The sequence below is a fragment of the Sorex fumeus genome, unplaced genomic scaffold (genome assembly GCF_029834395.1).
Source record: "Sorex fumeus unplaced genomic scaffold, SorFum_2.1 ptg000028l, whole genome shotgun sequence".
Classification (NCBI taxonomy): Eukaryota; Metazoa; Chordata; class Mammalia; order Eulipotyphla; family Soricidae; genus Sorex; species Sorex fumeus.
Genome location: NW_026606085.1, coordinates 12,551,732 through 12,560,713, shown reverse-complemented (window position 1 = coordinate 12,560,713; position 8,982 = coordinate 12,551,732). Strand labels below are relative to the sequence as shown.

General features: G+C 39.9%; 1 non-coding gene across 1 annotated transcript; it reads left to right on the top strand.

The window, feature by feature from the left end:
* The first annotated feature begins 8,376 nt into the window (after window positions 1-8,376).
* LOC130024494 (U6 spliceosomal RNA) lies at window positions 8,377-8,482 on the top strand. Its single transcript, XR_008792574.1, has one exon. It is a non-coding gene; the product is annotated as a U6 spliceosomal RNA (small nuclear RNA).
* Window positions 8,483-8,982: the final 500 nt, after the last annotated feature.

Below are 8,982 nucleotides of genomic sequence, written 5' to 3'. Positions count from 1 at the left end.
ATTTTGATGAAAGGTCACAAATATTTAGGAATCTTTCATTTAGAGGTTTGCAGCATTTGTGTTTATTTGGGAGAACATGTTAGTTAAAAACTTCCTGGGCTGGATAGATAGAACAGCTGGTGCTTTCTTGCAGATGGCTGATGTGGGTTCAATCCCCAGAACCACATATAGTCCCATGAGCACTGACAATAGTGATCCCTGAGCACTGAGCTAGGAGTAAGCCCTGAACAGAGTTGAGTATGACCCCCCAAACAAAGGAGAACTCCTTTGGAGACTGTTAAAAATGACCAATATAAGAAACAAAGATATTGCCTTATGGAAGCTGTCAGAAGGCTCATTTAAGCTTCTTAAATATGCATATTAAGTATGGGCAAGATAACAAAGGTATTCCAGCAGTGCCTCTGGTATTGCTTTTGGGGAAGAATAGCTATGCTTTCTGTCTAACTTACTTTCAGGACGTACCAAAGGAGGTTAAACAATGCTGATAGTACTTCCAATCTCCCCCCCCACCCCACCCCCGCCACTCCCACTTTTACCCACTATCTACCATTAAAGGTAAAGGGGTCTTTCAATGGTTTTTAAAATCCCACCAAAAGAGAATGGATTGCCTGGCGCTTTCAATGTCCTTTCAAAAGCAGTCATGTCAATGGTGTAGAAACTAAAACTGAATCTAAAGTTAAACTAATACATGCCAGCAGATACCTCCCTCTAGTCAAATAAAATTGAAGATACTCTCAGGATTTGAAGAACAAATGGTTCAGGATAATCGGGAATAGTTCTGTAATAATCAATCCTCAGGACCTTCTACTAGTAATTCTGAAACAGGTTGTCTGGTAGAACATGCCAGAAACCCAGAAGTGCCATAGTAAAAAAATCTGACTCTAGGCTTTCTTGGACGTTGTAGAGAAAGAACCAAGCTCTAGACCTTGTCCTTGAGGAGACTAGTACAAATAGAATTCTTCAGCCTTCATTCGGTTTCTGTCTCTTTTATTCTTAACACGGAAAATAAATACCTGGAAAATTTATGAGCAATTTCCTAGCATTTTGATCTTTGTTCATGACAATGGCACATTTGTTTATAGCTCTAAATAATCTTTCCTGCATGAGAGCAGATAATTTTTTTCATATTCCCTACAATATTTGAATTTGAGTATAGAATGAAATTTTTTCTCTAAAAAATGATAACATTAACTGTAAAAGACCATGTTTTTATATGCAAAATTTCAGAGTATCAATGTATCCAAGTGGAAGATTCCACTGAATTTAGAAGGCACAACCTCATCTTCCAATATTTTGTTTTATAAAACTTTTGATAGTTGTTCATTAAAGTAGTCATTGTTATGAAATTGCTATAGAAATTGCAGATATTTTGTACCTCTGGGTAAGAATTATAATAAAATTCCAATTACTGGAGATGAATTTTCCCTAACTTTGGGAAATGGTTGAAGAAAACACAAAAGAACTGACTTATTTGAGATTCTTTTTTCTAAATGAATGCTGTGCGATTCTTTATCAAAATAACTGTAAGAACATACATTGCAAGATAATTCTTACTCATTGAAAATTTAGTCATCAAAATATCCATACATGGCTTGAACTAATGAATATTTCTAAGAGGATGAATGTTAGGGGAGAAATGATACATCTTTCTGAACATTAACCTCATCTTTATTAAAACATGCATGTTTGGGAGTAGAGAGTACAGGAAGTCAGGCACCTGCCTTGCACCAGAACAGGATCAGGTTTGATCCCCATATCCAGTCTCTGATCATTACTAGGTGTGACCCAGGACACAGATGTAAGCCCTGAGCACTGGAGGTGGGGGTGGGGGTACCGAAAGCAAAAAATAAAGAAATGTTTACTTTCTCTTTGATAATATTTCCTTCTGGATCTTTACCTGGATATTAATAGAGTCACTTGTACAATGTTCTTGCTCATTAGTACTTTGTTTTTGTATTTAACTCATTCTCCCCTTTCATTTCATTTCATTTCATCATCCTGTTATTCGTCGATTGCCTCGAGCAGGCCCCAGTAACGTCTCTTTCATCCTAGCCCTGAAATTATATTCAAGGCTATTTAGGAGAATGAGACCCATCATTGTTACTGGTATTTGGCATATTTGGTACGCCACGGGGAGTTTGCCAGACTCTGCCCTGTGGGCAGGCTACATTCGATAGCCTGCAAGTTTGTCCAAAGTAGGAATAAGACAATAAAATGTCATAAAAAAAAGTTCTGTTAAGATGTCGCGCGGCCGCGAATGAGTCTTGGCCGCTGATGGGATTACACGGCGCCAGGGGGGCAGGTGGTGGGTGTGACCCCCGCCTACTGGAATTTGGAGGATCTGGGTGGAAGATGCTCGACTCCAATTCGAGTAGGCTTGGAGGTCTCGGCCCCGGAACCCGCGTGGCTTTGTCCCTCTGCCAGTACCTTCATGTGTGCGGAGAGTGGTCTCAGCATGGTGGTGGCTGGTCCTGGAGGTCTTCGGCTGCCAGAGCCCTGGTCGGGGCGGGGAGGAAAGCTCAACCCGCTCCCCTCCAAGGGACTCCGGGAAGGAACACCCAGGCGCGGGGGCAGAGACTGCACTGTTCTCGTCCGGGATCTGGATTTTATAGTCTCTGAGTCTTGGCCGCTGATGGGATTACACGGCGCCAGGGGGCCATGTGGTGGGTGTGACCCCGCCTACTGGAATTTGGAGGATCTGGGTGGAAGATGCTCGACTCCAATTCGAGTAGGCTTGGAGGTCTCGGCCCCGGAACCCGCGTGGCTTTGTCCCTCTGCCAGTACCTTCATGTGTGCGGAGAGTGGTCTCAGCATGGTGGTGGCTGGTCCTGGAGGTCTTCGGCTGCCGGAGCCCTGGTTGGGGCGGGGAGGAAAGCTCAACCCGCTCCCCTCCAAGGGACTCCGGGAAGGAACACCCAGGCGCGGGGGCAGAGACTGCACTGTTCTCGTCCGGGATCTGGATTTTATAGTCTCTGAGTCTTGGCCGCTGATGGGATTACACGGCGCCAGGGGGCCAGGTGGTGGGTGTGACCCCGCCTACTGGAATTTGGAGGATCTGGGTGGAAGATGCTCGACTCCAATTCGAGTAGGCTTGGAGGTCTCGGCCCCGGAACCCGCGTGGCTTTGTCCCTCTGCCAGCACCTTCATGTGTGCGGAGAGTGGTCTCAGCATGGTGGTGGCTGGTCCTGGAGGTCTTTGGCTGCCGGAGCCCTGGTCGGGGCGGGGAGGAAAGCTCAACCCGCTCCCCTCCAAGGGACTCCCGGAAGGAACACCCAGGCGCGGGGGCAGAGACTGCCTTGAGCAATAACAGGTCTGTGATGCCCTTAGATGTCCGGGGCTGCACGCGCGCTACACTGACTGGCTCAGCGTGTGCCTAACTTCTTAGAGGGTCAAGTGGCGTTCAGCCACCCGAGATTCTCCCCTTATTGGCATTATTTAGTTAGATATTCCATTCTTTTCCATCTTTACAATTTTTAACTTTTAATTAAAGGTTGTTACTGTGTCTGGCATATCAAATACTCTCGGTAGCTTGCCAGGCTCTCCGAGAGGGGCGGAGGAATCGAACTCGGGTCGGCCATGTTGGCCGCGTGTAAGGCGAACGCCCTACCCGCTGTGCTATTAATTTAACTTTTATTGAGAGTTGATGTAATTATCATAATGGTTGTATTAGTTTTACTAGTTGACTTTCATTTTCTATTTCTAATCTACTAAGCATTTTCCTTCATTGGTGCCTTTCCCACCTTTCAATCTCCTTGGCCAGCTAATGTATTTTTGAAAATCTAATTACATTTATACTATGCTTATGATATGGTCCCACAGGTCCAGCATTGCTGATTAATTATGTTTTATCAATATTTTCTTTGTGTTTCAGATTAAGGATTTTTGTTTGTTTGCTTGCTTGTTTTGAGGCGACACTTGGCAATACTCAGGGCTTGCTCCTGGCTCTGTGCACAGAGATCAACCCTGGTGGTGCTTGGGTACCATATGGGGTGCCAAGGATTTAACCCAGATTGGCTGTGCTATCTCTCTGGGCTCTAAGCAATTACTTTTCATTATTCTTCAAATTCACTAAATATATCTCTATGTCTATACAACTGTTAAATATATCCTTTCCAAAAAATTTAAGAAGTAACTTATAAAATTTAGAATTTGATTTATTTTTAAGGTTTTTTCAGCCTTTCAAAAGAAAGCAGAAATATTTCGAGATCTTTTATAAAAAAAAAAGAAAGTTACTTTATCCAATCAAGAAATGCCAGCTTTGGTATTTTTACTAACAAAAAAATGCAATTTTTATAAAACCACATCCTCAATTAGTACAGAAAACAAAACAAAAGAATAATTAAGTTAAACTATTAACAAAATTTTAAGATTTATTTTAACACTGTGATTTTTTTTCCTTTGGGGCTATATAACTGATTTGAGTAAATATTGAACCAAAGTCTTTTTATGTGTGTGCTGTTTTTATCTTTAGGAATGTTCTAATCTATTTATTTTTGAATAAAAATATTTTTCACAAGGGAAATAGCCTGGACACTCGGACCACTGATGAAGACCAGGTTGTCCAGTCCATGAATAATGTCCCTGAGCTGCTTTCAGCCTGAAACTGCACCACATTTGCCAACAGCAAGACCAACAGCCCATAAGAAAGTTAGAAATTCTGGATATTTTAAAGGGCAATGGAGGATGCTAGGCAACATATCTTGGAACATGACTCCTCTGGGCCATCCACAGGGCCTGCAATGTGGTAAGGACAATACTCTCTTCTGCTCTTCTTCATGTGGTTAAAAGCATGATCATGACCAAATGGCAATATGTATTGAGGAGACCACAACCCAGATCCAAAAATAGGTTAGAATGTCCTCACTCAATTGACTCACTGCAAAGTACACTGCTGATAGGGAAATATTTTCTAGGAGAGGAGAATTATTAGCCAAGTTCTTCAGCTCTACAAAGAAATATTTGTTGTTTTGGGATAAAATCGAATTGAATGTGAGCCTACTTGTTGTTTTCCTGTGGGAGTCAATAAATAAAGGCACAAAGACAATAAAAAATAGAGATGCAAGAGAGGAAAACACATAACTAAATGAACCTAAAAGAACATGTCACAAAATTCTAAATGAATTAAGTGTATGACATATGTTCAAAAACAAAACACTAATGAATAAATCTAATAAGTTTTTTTCCTTTAAGAAAAAGAAGTAGAACAATGTAACCAAATATGCTCGTGAGATTAGTAGTATTATGTGCAGGTCCTGCACTCACTACTTCAGTGCCTTTGGAGTCAGTCAGGAAAGGTTCTGCTGTAGTAACAAATGACCCCGATATACCAGTGGCTGACAATGAAGGCTTATTTCTAGCATACATCACATGTCTATATTGAGTTAGCTGCATCTCCGTTCTATATCAGCTCACTGCTGAGTTCCAGTGAGGGAGCAAGCTCTATTTTGAAGTTTTTTGTTCTCATAAGGGATCAGAATGCAAACCACTTGCTCTGTTTTTCACTTGCTAAGAAGTGACAAAGTATTTCTCACATTTCACTAGCCAGAGCAAGTCACCTAGTCAAGCCTGCATCCTACAGGGTGCAAAATAATTCCCTATCTCAGAGAAGCGTCTCAAGAAGAAAAACTGAATATGGTTGGGCACAAAAACATATGTCACAGATACCTTTTGGTGATCTTAGGCATGTCATATGAGATTTTTCCCCCTAAAGTACAGTTTATAATTTGTAGAGGAGGAAAAAGGGTATGTAACAAACAGTTAAAAGAATTGTGAAGATTAAATGGAGTGACCATGAGTTACCTAAAAGAAATCTGGTGACCACAAATATAGCATTGTTGTTATTTCCTCAGTTTACCTATAAAATATTCTTATAAGTGGACTACCTATTATTTGATAATTCTTGGTTACAATAATTCATAGAACAGTACAAAACTTGTTAGTTTGTGTGGCTATCAGATAGAAAATTGAGCAACAGCTCCAGGAAAACTGCATTATTTTCAACAATAATACATTATTCAAAACTCTTTACAAATTTTTAAAACAAAGCCTTTAGGGTAATTTATAATTTCGTTGTTGATTCATAAATTTATTAATAAATAACTCATTTCCCTTATGGGAAACTATGAAAAAAAACAGAAAATTTATGACTCTCTAACTTAAGACAATGTTGTATGCTCATTTCATATTGTTGAATTACATCACTTGCCCAAGGGGCAAGGTTCCAAGAAAGTTTAATCACTAGAAAACAACCCAGAATAACTGGTGTTTCTGAGATTCCTCTAAACCAACCAACTTACTGCACACTCTCTGACAAACATGGCCCAAAAATGTTCAGTAATTCACCTTAAGTGGTCTGTGTTTGCCATTGTTTTAATTAGTGAATGGGAAGTTTTGTTAGATGAGCCTATAGCTTATGTTAATGAGAACAAGTCTAGCTGGCTCATTTTGACACAAGACTGAAAATATCACTAACTGCTTTCAAAGCAGAGTTTTTTGACAAACTCTAGTAGAACAAAACTTCATTTTACTTTGTGAGAAGATGCTAGAGATTTACTATAGTTCATTATTCATCACATTTTTCCTGATTCCGTGAAATACACTCTATGAAATTTACACTGGCATGGCTATAAATAATTCATAAAAGTGGGATAAATCTCTTGCTTCAGCTACTTTATAAACAGGATAATAGAATATGTCTTAACTAATTGCGTCTTGGAATTTTAATTATAAATGAGACACATAACAATACTTGAGACATTGACTTTTAAGCTACCCAGTGGTAAAGTTTTTGTTTTGTTTTTGTTTTTGGGCCACAGACAGTGCTCAGAGCTTACTTTTGTTTTTGTGCTTAGGAAACACTTCTTGTGAAGCTTGGAAGACCACATGAGGTACTGAGATGAACTCAGGTCCAGTGCATGTAAGTCAAGCACCTTACCAGCTGTACTATCTTTCTGGTCCTACAGATACCACAGAATTAGAAAGATTTTTTGTGTGTCTCAGACACTAAATTTACTATCATATTTGACTAGTCACAGGGCATGTTAAAGCACCTCATCTTCAAGTCTAAGCTTCAAAATGATCAATTCAGGAAAAAACAAATAACAGAAATTTTAGAAACATTAGATTTGAAAAGGCACACAATCTCCTTTGGGGTTCTCTATCACACCCATGTGTGTTTACATGAGTGCATGTTAGTACATTTTTAATCTCTGCACCTATAAGAACTTGCAAACAAAAATTACCTTGATTTTAATGGTAATGATTTTCGCACTCAGCATTTGTAAAGTGAAACTTCATTAACTTGTGAACAATCTATAAATGCTTCAGAGTTTGGGTCTCACTTTCCAGAGATATGTGAACCCTTTATGTTTCTTAAGACTTCTACCTTAATCCCTATCATGTATTTCTTACAATAAAATAGCATGAAGAATTTAGGGATTTAAGATAGCTCATGGTGACAGCTACTCTCTGTCATGGGCAGATTCGGAGATAAAACAGACCTCTTACTAATTTCTGGGTGACAAAGAATTAAAGTTCAATTTCAACAACAGTTTTCATTTGAAAATTATACTCCTATACTGCCAAAATTTTGACTAGGATATAAAAGCCACATAGAATTCTCATTTACTGCCTGGGAAAGGACCTGCAGAGTGACAGCGTCTGTTTCTACCTGGGGCCAAGACTTTGCCCCGTCTATAAAGTTCAGTCTGGCACACTGAGGGGTGCCTCGAAGATGGTCAACTTCCAACATGTGAGATGATGCTGTTCTTGAGCAGAGATAGTGACAGTGAAAATGAAGAATTAGTTGAGAAACTTAGTAACAAAGACTTCTGCATACATTCCATACCACATATCTCATTATGAGTTCTCCTAGTGGGGGTTGGGTCTAATTTACTTTAATGTCTTTGTCCTCTATAATTGATCATTGATCACTACCTAAAAATATTATTTGGAGGGCTGGAGTGGTAGCACAGTGGGTAGGGTGTTTGACTTGCATGCGGTCAACCCGGGTTTGATTCCCAGCATCCCATATCGTCCCCTGAGCAGCGCCAGGAGTGATTCCTGAGTGCAGAGCCAGGAGTAACCCCTGTGCAATGCCAGGTGTGACCCAAAAGCAAAAAAACAAAAAATATTATTTGGGATGTGATCTCCTTACATTTCTCCCATCTCTTTTTGCCATTAAGAAATGTTTATTTGGGGGGTGGGAGGGATACTGGGATCCGTGGTGGTGGGAAATGGGCACTGGTGGAGGGATGGTATTTGATCATTGCAAAATTGAAACCCAAGCACAAAAATGTGTAAGTCTGTACCTCATGATGTCTCACTATTAAAAAAATTTTTAATAAAAAAAAGAAAAAAAAGAGAAATGTTTATTGTGTGCTCCTTCGGCAGCACATATACTAAAATTGGAACAATACAGAGAAGATTAGCATGGCCCCTGCGCAAGGATGACATGCAAATTCGTGAAGTGTTCCATATTTTTAATACCTTATTCAGCTAAACTCTTACTCAAACTCGATGGAACTCTACACCATTTTGTAGATAAACAACAGCTCAGGAACTCAATAGACTCAAAACCAAAACTAAAAGAAGAGTTAAAGGGGCTCCTGCAGGATAAGAAGGAAAACACTTAGAAACACAACCAACCCTACAGAAACATGGCACAAAATCCCATGACAATAATCTCTCTTAATGTCAATGGTCTAAATGCACCAATCAAAAGACACAGAGTGGCAAAATGGATCCAGAAACAGAAACCAACATTCTGCTGTCTGCAAGAAACTCATCTGAACAATCAGAGCAAACACAGACTCAAAGTAAAAGGATGGAAAACAATCCTGCAAGCAAACAGCTCCCTCAAAAAAGCTGGGGTGGCCCTACTAGTATCTGACAACATTAATTTCACGTTGAAAAAGATTAGAAAGGACAGTGAAGGCCGCTTTCTCTTCATCAAGGGATACGTACAACAGAAAGAAGTTAGAC